The sequence below is a fragment of the Camelus dromedarius genome, chromosome 3 (assembly GCF_036321535.1).
Source record: "Camelus dromedarius isolate mCamDro1 chromosome 3, mCamDro1.pat, whole genome shotgun sequence".
In the NCBI taxonomy this organism is placed as follows: domain Eukaryota; kingdom Metazoa; phylum Chordata; class Mammalia; order Artiodactyla; family Camelidae; genus Camelus; species Camelus dromedarius.
Window position 1 is genome coordinate 111,850,099 of NC_087438.1, and position 15,778 is coordinate 111,865,876.

The 15,778-nt window shown below is 39.0% G+C and overlaps 1 long non-coding RNA gene and 1 pseudogene across 1 annotated transcript in view; both read left to right on the plus strand.

The window, feature by feature from the left end:
- Window positions 1-15,778, plus strand: part of LOC116152346 (uncharacterized) — a 681,617-nt gene that overhangs the window by 60,885 nt on the left and 604,954 nt on the right. The window contains exon 2 of the long non-coding RNA XR_004135961.2: window positions 12,605-12,673. This is a non-coding gene — a long non-coding RNA (uncharacterized LOC116152346). The remainder of the gene's footprint in view (window positions 1-12,604; window positions 12,674-15,778) is intronic.
- LOC116149811 (large ribosomal subunit protein uL23-like) lies at window positions 2,296-2,742 on the plus strand (annotated as a pseudogene).

Sequence of the window (15,778 nt, forward strand, 5' to 3'; positions counted from 1 at the left end):
GAAGTCAAATGAAGTGTAGGTGTGAGAGAAGAGGAGATACTCAGGAGAGCTTTTTCCCTAAAGAGGATTATTTTTAAAGGGCATTAATCCTATTCATGAGGGTCTGCTCTCATGACCTAGTCACTTCTCAGAGGCCCCACCTCCAAATACTATCACACTGGGGATTATGTTTCAACATATGAATTTTGAGGGGACACAAACATTCAGTCTGTAGTGCAGCCTAAAACCCTGGGTCCCAGCCAAGCTGCGAGTTGACAAAAGAGATTTGCCAAGCTGCCCTAGACCAGAACAACTGCCCAGTAGATCCACAGAATCATGAGAAGCAATACATATTTACTGCTTTCAGCCTTCAAGTTTTGGAGTATTTCATTATGTAGGAAAGATGATATAAACTCTATTTTAAAAAATTTCAACCCAAATTCTTAGTCTATTAGAAGGATTGGCAAACTAAGGCTGGCCCTCCATTTTGTAAGTAAAGCTTTTTTGGAACACTGTTAATTTGCAATATATATTTTTTTCTGCTTTATTGAGAGACAGTTGATATATGACATTATGTAAATTTAAGGGGTACAATGTGATTATTTGATACTTGCATATTTTGCAAAATTACAATAGGATTACTTAACATCACCTCTGTCATCTCATCTAATGTACAGAATGGTGACTATTAGTTAACAAAACTGCATTATCAACCTGAGAGTTGCTGAGAGAGTGAATCCTAAATGTTCTCACTGCACGCACACAAAATTGTTATGCATTTTCTACGGCTGCTTTTGAGCAATAATGACTGAGCAGTTGTGACAGAGGCTGGGTTGTCCTCAAAGACTAAGTATTGACTATCTGATTCTTAAAGAAAAAGTGTGCCAACCCCTGCAATTAATTGTTTGTGCTTTTTAAAATTGCTGTGTGGGAGCTTTTCTTGATGCTAATTCTTTGTTAGTTGCATGTATTGAGAATATTTGCTCTAAGTTTGTAACTTATTTCACATATTTATAAGATGTCTTTTGATAGCTAGTAATTTTCTTAATTTTAAATAGTCAAATAGATACATCTTTTTTTCATAGTTAATGCTTTTTTGGTCCTGATTAGAAATCATTCCCTACATGAAGTTAAAAAAAATCTAATTAATGTTCTCTATTTAAAAATGAAAGTTTTGGGGGGAGGGTGTAGCTCAGTTGGTAGAGTGCTTGCTTAGCATGCATGAGGCCCTGGGTTCAATCCCCAGTACCTCCATTAAAATAATAAGTAAATAAATAAGAACCTAATTACTTCCCCCCAAAATAAAAACTAAAAATTGATAAATAGAATTAAAAAAATAAAATAAAAATAAAAGTTTTGTTAGTTCCATACTCCTAATTTGTCCCTCCCCTCACCCCTGGAATTAACAGATCATATTTGGGATTAATAGATACAAACTACTATACATAAAATAGATAAGCAATAAGGATTTATTTTATAGCACAGGGAATAATATTACCTTATAATAACCTATAATAGAATATAATCTGCCAGAAAACCTGAATCACTATGCTGTGCACCTAAAACTAACACAATATTTTATATCAAGTATACTTCAATAAAAAATAAAAATAAAAGTTTTGTTTTCACATTTATGTCCTTGATAAATTAGAGTTGACTTAGATATAGGGTGAGGCAGGGTTCCAGTTTCTTCCTTTTCTGTAAGGATTGCAGTTTGTTTTTACAGCTCGACTGACAGTTACTCTTTTCCCTACTGATGTGTCATTTCTGTCATCTATCAGTATTACGTAAGTGTGTGCGTTTGTTTCTGAGCATTCTATTCTGTTCTATCCCATCCCGTCCCATTCCACTCTACTTGTTAATTTATCTGACCTTGCACCAAATTACTGTCTGAATTCCTATAGCTTCATAAAACGACTGTTGGTCTGTAGGGCAGGTCCCCTGCCTTGCTCTAGTTTGGATGATCCCAGCCATTCTGGCTCCTTTTCTCTTTCATCTACATTTTAGAATCAACTTTCATGTAAAGTCCCGTTGAGATTTTGCATTGACTCTGTAGATAAATTTGGAGAAAATGAGAATAGATATCTCTACAATATTGTCTTTCTGTCTGTGGACATGGTATTTCTGCTTTTACTTAGGTTTTCTTAATAGCTTAACAAAGTTTTTAATTTCTTCTACAGTTCTGACACACCTTTAGTTTTGCTATCTTGGTATTCTCTGAACTACTGTAAATAGATGTTAAAATTATATTTTAAAAATTATTTATTGAAGATATATAGAAGTGCAACTTAAATAATATTAACCCGTTTCGCAAAGATGGCACCGAAAGCAAGGCAAGCCCCTTCTTTTTCCAAAGCCAAAGCCAAAGTGAAGGTTTCGAAGACCAATAGGCAGTGCTTTTCAGGTATCCACAGCACAACAAAAAAGATCTGCATGTCACCGACCTTCCAGCAGTTCAAGACACTGCAGCTCAGAAGTCAGCCCAAATATCCTGGGAAGAGTGCCCCCAGGAGAAGCGGCTTGACCACTGTGCCATCATCAAGTTCCCCTCGACCATGAAGAAGATAGAAATCAGCAACCCACTTGTGTCTGAGCACAGATCAGACCGGGTGTGAAGCAGCTCTGTGACACTGATGTGGTCAAGGTCAGCACCGCCATCAGGCCTGATGGAGAAAGAGGATGTATGTTCTGCTTGCTCCTGACTATGGTTCTTTGAATGCTACCAACAAGTTGGGATCATCTAAACTGAGTCCAGCTAGCTAATTCTAAATATGAATTTTTTTCACCATAAAAAAAACCCTATCACCAAACTACTTGCTATACTCTATTATTTCTAATAATTTATCTATTATTTTGAGTTAAAAATAATTATATAGTATGCAATTAACTATAGATTTATTTTTTCTTCCAACTCTTGGAACTCCAAATTCTCTTCTCTTTATGGTACTGGCTCCGACCTTCACAATGTCAATAGAAGAGGTTATTAGTGGGATCCTATCCCATTCATAATTTTGAACAGAGTGACGCTAGCATTTTCCCATTTAGAATGATTGCTCTAGATTATTTATAGATATTTCTGTGTCTTTTTTGGTATGTCTTCATTATTTTTTGAGCCCTTCCTTACTTTCTGGAGCAAAAATATATTGTAGGTTTATTTTATATTTTTTCTACCTTGGAGTCAGCCATTCCTCCAAGGAGCATTGGTTTCTTTGCATGGAGGATGATATATAGAAACCAAGATGTGGGCACCTGAGGTACTGTTACTTGTATGTGATAACCCTGGTTTCTCTTAGTGGACAGAATGGACACATACACACCCACATCTCTCTATACATTAAAACCATGAATTCACACCAATACCTCCAATTTCAATCCAACACCACAGGGTTTATTCTTGCCTTCACTTTTTCCATATTTGTAATTCTCTTTTTTCCAGTGAGAAACCTGATTTTCATTATACTTGATGTATTTAATTATTTGCTCAATTCCCTCTGTATGTTACCAAGTTCTTGCTGTTAGGCCCAACACACAAGAGTGGGAGGAGGAGGAACAGGAAGAGGGAGGAAGGAGGAAGGAGGAAGAGTTTGGTTTTTGTCTTTATTTTACAGAACCATCTGCCCTCTCCCACAAATAAGGGAGAAAAGACACAAAAGAGCAGGGGAGAGGATAGTGCCCCAGGGGAAACAGACCAGTCACTGCCTTTGGGGTGGGGCTAGTTGGTGGCCGGCAGATGGGACCAGCTGGTCTGTCTTCAAGCCTTTTAAAACAAGAGTTTTTTAAAGAGCAGTTTTATGTTCACAGTAAAATTGAGAGTAAGATACAGAGATTTAATATTCTCCTTGCCTCTGCACATGCAAAGCCTCTCCCACTGTCAACACCCTCCATCAGAGGACACGTGTACAGCTAATGACTTCCAATGACATGCCATCATTACCCAAGGTCCATAGCTACGTTAGGATTTACTTTCAGTGTTGTGCATTCTGTTTCTGGACAAATGCGTGTATAAGAACATGAATCCACCATTAAGAGTATTATATAGAGTAGTTTCACTGCTCTAAAACTCTGGCAGCCTTTTAAAGCTTAAGTTCCTTGGTTGTTTTAGAGTCCATGCTTTTGAGGGCTGCCGAGGTGCTGGGTTATGTGTTTAAATGAACGTTAAGAGACGACTCTGGGAGTTTGCACACCTCTGCCTCCCAACGCAGGAAGACTTCTTGGCCCTGGGGTGCCATGCATGCACAGTAGCACCGTTTCTTGTTCAGCTCATACTGGCAGCTTTTTGTGTCAGGCACCTTACTGAATTTTCACGTCGGGTCAGTGGGCTCCGTGGATTGTGATCATCATTCTCCATGTAAAGTGTAGTATGTGGCGGGGCCTCTCCTGCTTTGAGCATCTCCAAATGGTGTTCGCTTGCAAGATCATGCAGGTTCCTTCTGGCAAACCTGAAACAAAGGTGCCTCCATCTAAACTTGAGGGAGAGCTTGCTGAAGAAGCCCCTAGTGGCCCAGTGCATTTTGAACGTTTTTATTTTTTAGCTTACATGCTTGAATCAGGATCCAAAATGGTTGTGATTAGTTGATACGAATTTTAAGCCTCTTTCAATCTAACAGTTTCTATTCCATCACCTGCCCCCATAGCCCCGGTTATTTATTTTTTGAGGAATACAAGTGGTTAATTTCCTACTGTTTAGATTTTGCTGATTGTATTCCTGTGGTGTGTATTAATGAATGCCTCTGTACTTCCTGTAAATTGATAATTAAATCTCAAGGTCGATCACATTTAGATGTGATCTTTTTGGTGCAACTCCTTCATGGTTCGGTGGTGTGTTCTTTTATTGGGGGCACATAATTTCTGATGGTCTCTCTCTTTTTGATGTTAGCAGGCTTCCAGTGCTCATTGCTGAGGTCCATTAAGTCATAACAAGTAGCAAAATCTATCATCCCTTCACTTATTAGCTGGAATACTTCCACAAAAGACATGTCTCCTCACCAACTTCTAACTCAGTTGCCTGTGGTCATTGATGATGGTATTTATGATTACTGTTCTTGAAATTTGTTGGAGGCTTTTTTAATAGGATAATGCATATACTCTTTTTTCAATTGTTTTTCACATAGGGCTTCCAGGTGTAATTTCACTTGAACTAATGCTTCTGCAGCTGAAAGGTATTTTGCAAGGTTCTGAACTAAGCCAAAGGAATAAATAGCTAAGTGATAAATTAAACGTCTTTTGGTATATTTGCGGTCCTGAGAATATTTGAGATCTTGTTAGGGCTGAAAAAAATGTAGAGTCAGCCATCTACAGCGGTACTCACAACCCTTACCAACGTGCCCAACATGCAATACACATTCAATGTATGGTAGCCATTGTTACTGTCATATAATCATTTTATATGTGGGAAACTGGGGCTCAGTTCATTTGTTCATTTGTTCATTCATCAAATGTTTTCTGAGCCCTTATGTTCTCAGGAGGCACTATTCTAGGTACTGAGGAAACTGCAGAACAAAGTTCCTGAGTTTGCTAGGCTTTGTTGTGGGATGAGTCGAGGGAAACAAGTTAACAAATTGGCAGATAAGTTGAGAGGTTGGTGAATGACATGAAGGAAATAAACACGGTAATGGGTTAGTGCTACTGGGCGGGACACTACTTGAGATGGGATGCTAACATTTTATATGAGAATTCCTTGACAGGAAGGAGCCCAATATGCAAAGATCTAGGAAAATGAGTTCCGTGTATCACAAGTGTCAAGGCTCCAAGGTGGAAACAAACTCGGTCTGATCGAATTGCAGAGAGGCAATCAGTGTGGCTGACTCACAGCAGGCAGAAGTGTGGTGGAAAAGTGAGTTAAGAGAGGCAGGTAGAGGCAGAGACCAGAACCCAGTGGTTCTGGTGGATTCCACACTGGTACATTTTGTGTCTCACTTTGCATGATTCTGGGGCTCTGGTAACTGTGTTTCTAAGCAGGACATGTGCAGCTGCAGAATGGAACAGTTTTAGAAATCACTTCCCTGTCCCTTCTACCCCTGCTCTGAAGTCTAGACCTGTCCGTTTGGAAGCCAGTTCTGAAGGAAACCTGGTCCCTCGCTGCTGTGTGGGTTTTGCTCTTGGCGGCTGCTGTCTCTGTGTTCCCAGGGACCCGGGGCGTGAGATGCTGATATGAGCAGGGTTGAAGAGCTAGCTTCTGGACCATTCCTGCTTTGCGCTCTGCCCTGACCTCTGGTGGACTCAGCCTGTTAGGACATAGACCAAGCTAGAAGCTGGAAACCTTTGCCTCTCAGCTCCACTTGTCCACATTTGGCTCGGAATGTGCACTGTATCATAAAGGCCTTCCAGACCTGTGGAGGGGCAGAATTTCGCACGCTGCCATGGGGTGACTAGATGGCTTTTTAAACATCCAACACCTCTTACACTGGTACAAGAACCATTCTTTAGAGTTTGGATGGCACCAGTCCTGCTGATCCCCCAGGCATGGCGGGTGGACATAGGATCCAGCCTGACCAATGGGAGCACTCCATTCCTTTGGCCTGAAGGATTGGTTCAGAAAGAGCACATGACCCAAACTGGACCAGTCAGGTCTTCTTTAAGGTTTGGTTCAGAGACCTTGGGAGAGAGGGCATCTTTCCTTCTCTGGATCTAGAATCTTATAGGTTCTTGCATCCTTGGATGCCAGTAACCATCTCTTTAGCCCCATGGAGAGAGGCTGCCTGAGAATTAAAGTCAACACTGAGGAGGAAGGTGGGGTTTGGAAATTCAAAGGGAGCCAAAATTTAAGCTCCTGCTTCTGAGTGTGCCTAGGGTGAACCAACAAGTTCCCTTTTTTCTCTTAAGCTAGTTTCAGTTGGGTTTCTGTCACTTACAACTGGAAATCTCCTAATTGGTACAACAACCAGTGTTAGTCATAGTTATTATTAGTCATAGATAATCAAATGTAAATTTGAAGTAAATACGGTGTGGCACTTTCCTTTATGGTACCACATTTGTAATTATATAGTGATCTGGGTGACTATTTTTAAATATCCATCTCTCACTCCATGAGCAGAGGTCATATTTATTTTGTTCATCACTACAGCTCACTGACTGGTTGATAACAAGTCTTCGAAAAATATTTGTGGAATGAATAAATAGTTGCATGGCAATATTTACTGATGTGAGAATATAATCTCTATTATCTCATAATACTATTGTGGTTATCCAGGAGAATGTCCTCATTCTTAACTGAGTCATACCGAACTGTTTAGGGGCAAAGTGGGATGATGCCTGCAACTTAATTGGTTCAGGGAAGAAAAAAAATCTACCTATCTTTACTATATCTACATATCTGTGTGTAAATATGTGTGTTGAGGGAGAGAGAGAAAGTAAACGTGAAAAAATGTTAATCATTGTTGAAATTAAGTGGCAGCTACAGAGGTATTTATTGTACTGTTCTTTCAACCTTTGTGTGTTTAAAAACGATCAAAATTAAAATTAGGAAAAGATTACCCTTATACCCTTATCTTGATGGGCACTCATGTTTGATTTGCCTTTAAGAAACTTCCAATTCCCCAATTATAGGACAGATACACCAGAGAAAGGCCATCTGCATTACAAAATACTTTTTAATTTTCCAGGGAAAAATATCCCCTCAAGTCTCCTCCAAATAATAGCAATTAAAATGATCCAGTGAAGATTTCAGCTCTAGGGGAAACTGGAATTAGCCCTAGAGGCCATGTCTTCTCTCCCTCCCTCCCTCTCCCCCTCCTTTCTTTCCTCCTCCCTTCATCCCTCCCTTCTTTCCTTCCTTCCATTATTTTGCTTAAATTAAAAAACATTCTTTTTTTCATATTATGAAGTCACTGTTAAAAAAAAGTTCAGACAATAAGGAAAGGTGTAAAGGAGGCAACAAAAATTATCTATGATGTTACTACCTCAAAAAGTAATAGTAAAGACGGTGCAAGGCGTTGTTCTAAGCACTTTACATATATTAACATGTTTAAACTTCACTAATAACCTGAGGGGGTATTTCCTACTGTCCTTCACATTTTGCAGAAGGGGAAATTGAGGAATAAGGGGGTAAGTTTCCCAAGATCAGTTCCTACGTGGCCTTGCTGACAAAGAGGCACTCTGGACTCTTTGGTAAATATTCTCTTGTACACCTCTGTGCACACGTGCTCACACTCATGTGCATACACATGCGCACACACTGTAATCACCCCAGTGCACACACGTGTGCCACAATCACGTGTATGAGCACACACACGTTTTACAAAACAGTCATTTTATTCATGGTACTTTATGATGATTTAAAAATATATCGCTCCCCCCCCCCAAATACAAACAAATAAATACATACAAAAGTAGGCAGAAGAGTGTAGTAAACCAACCCCATGTTTTCATCACCAGATTCAACAATGATTAATTTATGGCGAATCTTGCTTTATCTCTGCTCCCAGTACTTTCCCTTACCTTAGGTTAAACAGACACACACACACACACACACACAAAACTATTTACTTTGAAATAATTTTGAACTTAAGGAAAATTGCTAGTTATAGTAATAGTGAGTAACACCCCTTACCCAAATTCACTATTTTTAAACATTTTGCCACATTTGCTTTATCATTCTTTCTTTCTCTCATTTTCTCTCTGTGTGTATGTATGTGTACACAGATATGTAAAATTACTAATTTTTTGGCCCACATGACATTCGGCTGCATGGCTCGAGGCCCCTTCACTTCTTCCTACCTCAGTGCCCATTTCCTAAGAACAAAGATACTTTCTTACATAGCCACAGTGCAGTTACTAAATTTAGAAAAGTTGATTGATACAATATTTTTACCTATAAGTCATATTCCAGTTTTGTCAATTGTCCCGATAATGTCCTTTGTAACAATTTTTTTTTTTTTGCCTCTAACCCCAAAGGTAGTCCAGGATCGCATATAACGTTTAGCAATCATGTCTGTTTGGTCTCCTTTAATCTGGAACAGTTTTTTTAGCCTTTCTTTGCCTTTCAGGACTGACATTTTGAAAGAATAAAGGCCATGTATTTTCTAGAATGTTCCTGAAGTTTGGGTTTATCTGATGTTTTCTCTTGACTATGTTCAGATTATGTATTCCTGGCCAGAATTCTACTTGGGTGATGTATCTGTCTCAGTGTGTCACATCTGGAGGTACACCATGACCACTGGTAACGCTAGTTTTCATCGCTGGGTGAAAGTATTGTCATTTCTCTATTGTCTGACCTAGTTAAAAAAAAAGTTAGCCGCATGCACTAGTTCTGTGTATGAAGCAAGAAAAAATGGACCCACAGCATTATTTTTCATGATATTCCAGTGCCACCACCGTCATCACCACCATCATCACCATCACCATCATTGAAAGCTTGTTGTTATGTCAGGCGCTATGCTGAGTACTTTTGCCTGCTTTAATTCTCGCAACCACCTGCCGAAAAAGAGCAAAGTGTGGCTGAGAGAGTAACTTGCCAAAGGCTGAGTGGAGCTTCAAACCTGGCTGACTGGCTCCAAAGCCTGTGTTCTTAGTCATGTACCATTTTTTAAAAAATTTTTCATATAGCTCTCTAATTTTATGTGTTTTAGTTTCCCAGCCTTAACTTTTTATAAACAATGCTGTCATGAATATGTCAGAACAGTTTCATGAGCCCTCAAAATCTCAGCTCTTAGATCCCTAGGCTTTATTTATTTATTAATGAGGCAGATATTCTTATTAGGTAAACTGGAAAATATACTCAGCAATAGGTCTTCCTGAGAAGGCCATGTTGGCTGAGGGTTGGAAGGGAGTCTTCTGGTCAGTCTCTCTATTCTGGGTAACAGTCTTCTCTAATGGGGACCCAGTAGCAAACGTGATTGCGACATTAATAACATTCCCTGAGCATCTCTCTATTTCAAGCACTAAGCATGACCTTCTCCTTTGTGATTTGTTTGTTTGTTTGTTTGTTTTGTGGGGGAGGTAATTAGGTTTATATATTTAGTTAGTTATTTTAATGGAGGTAGTGGGGATTGAACCCAGGGCCTTGTGGATCCTAGGCAAGTGCTCCACCCTCCCCGCTCCTTTGTGAATTTTTAAATCTTTGTAATAACCCTGTGAGGTAGGTGTTATCCTGCTCTGTTCAGATGAGAGCAAACATCCTGTGGCAGATGGACGCAGCCTCTGTTTCCACACATCTATGAACGGGGAACTCCGTTTTGCAAAACTGACTGGACCACTTACGAGTCCTCCTAATTGCTTACTTACTACTGTACTTAAGAGTTCACTTAAAATCACTATAGAATGTGTTAAATCTCTTTTCACACAATAGAGCTTATTTAAATAATAGCAATGAACTTAGCTGCCATTTGTCGGGCCCTTGCAGTTTGTTCAGTGTAGTTCTCTCAAATATTACCTCATTTATGCACAATGACCTTGTAAGAGGGGAGGTGTATGATTTTCTTCATTTTATGTATGAGGTGACTGAGGCCAAGACTGTCTCATTGCACCTGAATGTACTTACCTGGTGGCTTTAGAACCTGTCCTCCCTAGAAAGATGCCTGAGGGCATGAGAGTGAAGCTGGTTAGTGGGGTCAGCATAGAAAATGTCAATTTAGAAAGACAGGAAGTAGCTGGCCAAGTACCTCCTCAAGACTTTCGACAGGTTTCAGAGTTTCATATAGCATGTATGTGAGCTGAAACAAGGAAAACTTAGGTGAAAGTATAGCAAACACTAATTATCACATCAACAAACATACCTGTTAACATCTATTGATGTTACAGGGGCTTACTAGTAAAGCCTAGTGGTGGGCACCTAGTTGTGTGCAGATTTACTTTAGAATCTATTTTGCATATTCCTCCATTTTGGGTTAAATTGTGTGTAACCCAAAAGATATGCTGGAGTTTTAACTCCAGGTACCTGTGAATGTGACCTTACTTAGAAATAGAACCTTGGCAGATATAATCAAATTACGATGAAATTATTAGGGTAGGTCTTAGTCCAAGATGACTGGTATCCTTATGAGAAAAGCAAAGTGCCATACGAAGACGGAGACACACAGGGAGAATGTCACATGACAACAGAGGCAAGAGATTTGAACGATGTAGTTGTAAGCTGTTGGCTTCAAATGGACTGCCAGTTATTTTCTCCAGAAAAGATCAGGAAAGAATTGCAGTTTGGGGTCGGCAACCATGAAGAGCCATGTGCAAGTTCCTGCACAGCAGGGGAAGGAGACCTCTTTTATAGAAGGGAAAAGGAAGTTGGGAGGGCTATGGCAAACAGAGTCCATGGCTTTTCATTGGCTGAGTCGTTGCCAGGAAAGAAGAGTCTTTCTTCTTCCTGTTGGGCTCTGCTATTGTCTCAGGGCGTGAGAGCCCCCTCTTCTGGTCTCCTGACTCTATTTAATTGAAGTTTCTGTTTATTAATTTTCTGCAAAGCCAAGGAACACCAAGGATTAATGCTGCTGTAAGACACTAGCAAAATGCAAGGGAAGAGTCTACCCAAAGTCTTAGAAAGAGCATGGCCCTTCTGACACCTTGATTTCAGACGTCTACCATCCAGAATTCTGGGGAAATAAATTTCTGTCGTTTTAAGCCCCCTAGTCTGTGGTACTTTGTTATAATGGACCTAGAAAACTAATACAACCTCCCATTCACTTCTAAGGGTTGAGAAATGATCCTAAAGATTGGAAGGCCATTCAGTTGCATAGATAATTTCCTTTTCTTTGTTCCCTCTGAGAATTTCAAACTTCAGTGTGTATAAACAGAAGCATGTATATGTGTGTGTGTGTGTGTGTAAATATATATATACACACACATATATATATATACATATATACACACATACACTATAGTTGGTTTAGAGGATTTTTTAAAAGAAAATTTCCACTGTCTGCAATTTCCTCATTTGGTCATTTAGAATGTATCCCCTAAGCTTCTTTGTATTGTGTTTCTCTTTGTTTTCTCTCCCCTGGGCAAAATCCCTCCTGTTTTTGTTGAAATATTTTCCTAGACCACTTGCCAACCAAATGTGTTCTCCTTTGAATATATCATAGTGGATCAGTGTCTCTCTTAAAATGTAGCATTCAGTATAGTGATTTTAGTGAGACTGTTATTTTCCTTTCTCTGGACATGGGTACTGTACGTCTATCAGTGAAATCTCATTTTGCTTTTTTTTTTTTTTTTTAAAGCAACCACACAGCAGTTATTTAATTGAAACCCTACATCTTTTTTTTAAAATGTATAGCTCCTAAACCAAATTTGCCTCATTCATAGAATAAGTATAGGTGTTTTAAGGCATCTAAATATATGATGTCATATTGCTCCTATTAGTTTTTTATTTTGTGCAACTAATAGAGAAGACCTAGAGCCCGAATACACAGTACAGTGATTATAGACACAAAACTCTATTCTAAAATTAAATGTAAATAATTGAACTCTAGCTGAGAGACTAGATGTTAGTTGCTTTTCACACTAAAAGAGATGATAATTATGTGCCTGGGTAGAGGTGTTTGCTAACGCTACAATTATAATGCAATATAAATGCATCAAATCAATATGTCATATGCCTTAAACTTACAAAATGTGGTATGTCACATATATCTCAATAAGAAAAAAATATCTTTAAAAATTTATTTTGTTTTCTCTCAATCTCTCTCTTTTTCTCCTTCAGCTTATTGAAATAGTCTTGGTCCCGTGAGAGCAATCTCCCCATTATGATTATCATCTCCAGATTCAATGAGTAAGTCTGCCTTTTAAAAATATTCATGAACCCAGACTTTCTTCCTTTAGGTTTGTGCCATGTTTTTGCATTCAAGTTGGGCTGGGTGCTCCGTCTTTCACTTATTTGTGTGTGGCTCATGCAGGAGTTTTGCGAGCTGTTAAGTACATTGCTTTCTTTAGATGCTGCCTTCTCTTTCTGTCTCTTGAGGAGAATTTGTGAATTTTTTTTCATCAGAATGTTATTGAGACAAACTCAATGCCTTTGGACTGTACCAATCTTCTAAGAATAACAATGTAATGATACTATATTTAAACGGAGGGAGCTGATAATAAAATTTAATAATAATTATTATTTTCCTATGTACTAGGCATTCTCATTTAAGAAAAATAATTTATTGAGGTGGAAGCCACATATCATAAAATCAAGCATTTTAAAGCAAACGTTTCAGTGGCATTAAGTGCCTTCAAAATGTTGTGCCATAGCCATCTCCATCTAGTTCCAAAGCAATTCTCATCACTCTGAAGTAAAACCCCTTACCCACTGAGCATTTTCCCTCTCTGCTCCCTCCTCTCAGCCCCTGGCAACCATCAGCCTGCGTTTTGTCTCTATGGCTTTATCTATTCTGGATATTTCATATAAATGAGATCATACAATACGTGACTTTTTTGGCTTCTTTCTCTCAGCATAGATTGGAGGTCATCCGTATTGTAGTATGTTTCAGTACTTTCTTCCTTTTTTATGACTGAATAATGTTCCACTGTGTATTTGTCCATTCATCCATTGATGGTCATACAAATACTAGTCTCACCTCTTGGCTATTGTGAAGTGCTGTTGTGAACATACCTTGCATGTGTACTTGTCTTAGCACTATCTTATATAAACTATGCCATTTAGGATTTGGAAAACACGATCGCTCATTTTCTAGAAAACCTGTTCTTGGGTGACTGTGTAATTTGTAAATGGAATGATACCTGCACTGAAGGTTCTTGCACTTTGTAGGGCTTGCTCTCCCCTGGGTTGTTGAAAAATATCTGCGACATTTTTCAAGCTGAGTGAGTACATCACTGTCATCATCATCCTTCTTTTTAAAAAAAAAATTAATTAACTTGCTTATGTTTTATTTTTGGTTTTTGTGGGTTTTTTTTTTAAGGTGGTGGCAATTAGGTTATTTATCTTTAATGGGGGTACTAGGGATGGAACCCAGGACCTTGTGCATGCTAAGCATGCACTCTACCACTGAGCTATGCCCTCCCTGCCATCATCATCCTTCTAATGTTGGTGATGGTAGCTATGGCCGAGAGCCTATTGTATAAAAGAGACTATTATTATCCCCATTTGACAGATGAAGAAGCTGTGGTTTATAAAACTTAAGCACCTTTCCCAAGTTATGGACTAGTGATAGAGCTGGGACTAAAACCCAGGTCTTTGTGAGCCTAAAACTTGAGGTTGGTGATGATTATGTGCCTGAGTTTCCCATCTTTCATGAAGTTTATTTTTTTCCCCATAATTTTAGTGGATAGCTACTGAACATCAGTAATAATGAACCATCAATCAGTGAGTCCTGAAATCAATTTAGTGGGTCAAAAACCTCATTAAAATAAGATGGAAAATATCATGTTGTAAGGGTATTATTTTGTGAAACTTTGCAGGCACATATATGTGTGTCTGCACGGGGTCATGATGTCAAATGTATTTCTTATTGTGGGTTGCAGTCAAAAAAGTTTGAGAAACACTGCTCTAAGCCACTCACAGACTCACCGCCACCCCCCACTTTGAACTTCTATACACCTAATTGGTTCTTGCTAGTTTCTGTGTTCTCAAATATGGAGAATTTTCTCTCATCCTCCAAATTCACAAATCACAAATTTCCTGAAGTACAACCTTTTTTGCCCCCTCACAGACGTCACTACTGATCCTACATGCTTTTTACAAAATTTGGGTCTGCTTGCCTTTGAAGTTCTCTTCCCCTTTGTGCAATGACACATGCAAAAAAGTGCACATTTCATAAACATGTTAATAAGTGATAGCCTACGTCGATCCCATTCAACACAAGCAGACCAACTGTGCTCGTGTGTCACTTACTGGCACCCACATCAGAAGAGCAAGACACGGAAGAAGACGTCTTTCCTGCTGTGCCTCACACAGCGCGAATGCAATTCGGGCACCCGTCCCCCGGCAGCCTCCTGGAAGGGTCCCTGTGGATATGCAGATGATAATTCCACACGGTATAAATGTTCGGTTTTCTTCATGTCAGTAGCTATCCGCAGCAGCTCTCTGGGGACCCTTTCAAAAGCCAGTTTGAAACTTTGTTCCTTAAAACACAATTTTTTGTTTTTTCATTAATAATGAGAACATATTAAAAATGCCAAGTTGTCGGTGGGAAAGCCTGAAAACAGCCTTTTAATAAACTGGGGCGAATTATAACTTAAATCCTAGAAAATAGAATTAAGGTTTTATATTTTTATTTACTTAAATGCATGAATTCAGTCTGTCATTGAAACGTAAAAAAAAAAAAAATAAAAAGTCATTCAGAATGTTCAAGGGGTTCTTGATCAAGTAAGGATGATTTGTGGAGAATGCTCATCGAGTAAACGTTGAAACACCCATTGTGTGTAAAATGCTGTGCCAGGTGTTGAGGAGAAAAGGGAAAAATTATGATATAGCACACTGCTTCAGGAAGCTAGCCAACAGAAAACCCCATGTGTGTTCACAGGATACATTTAGAGGAGGTTCATCAAGATCTTGTATGTAATTAATGGTAGAAAATTAGAACCATAATGCCTGTTAAAAAGGGACTAGAGAAATACATTTTGGTAAGCTCATGCAATAGGACAGCAGAAAGCTATTAATGAGAAAGGAGTGAATCTTCAAGAAGATGAGAAGGCTTTATTGTGAACAAACCATACTTCTGAAGAGTCTGTCTCATTCACTTAAAAAATTTTTTTCGGCAGGGGTGAGGCAATTAGGTTAATTTTTATTTAGTTTAACAGAGGTACTAGGGATTGAACCCAGGACCTTGTGCTTGCCATGCGTGCACTCTACTGCTGAGCTATATCCTACCCACCCATCTCATTCACTTTTATTTCCAGCTCCTAGAACAGTCCCTGGCATATAGTAAGTGGT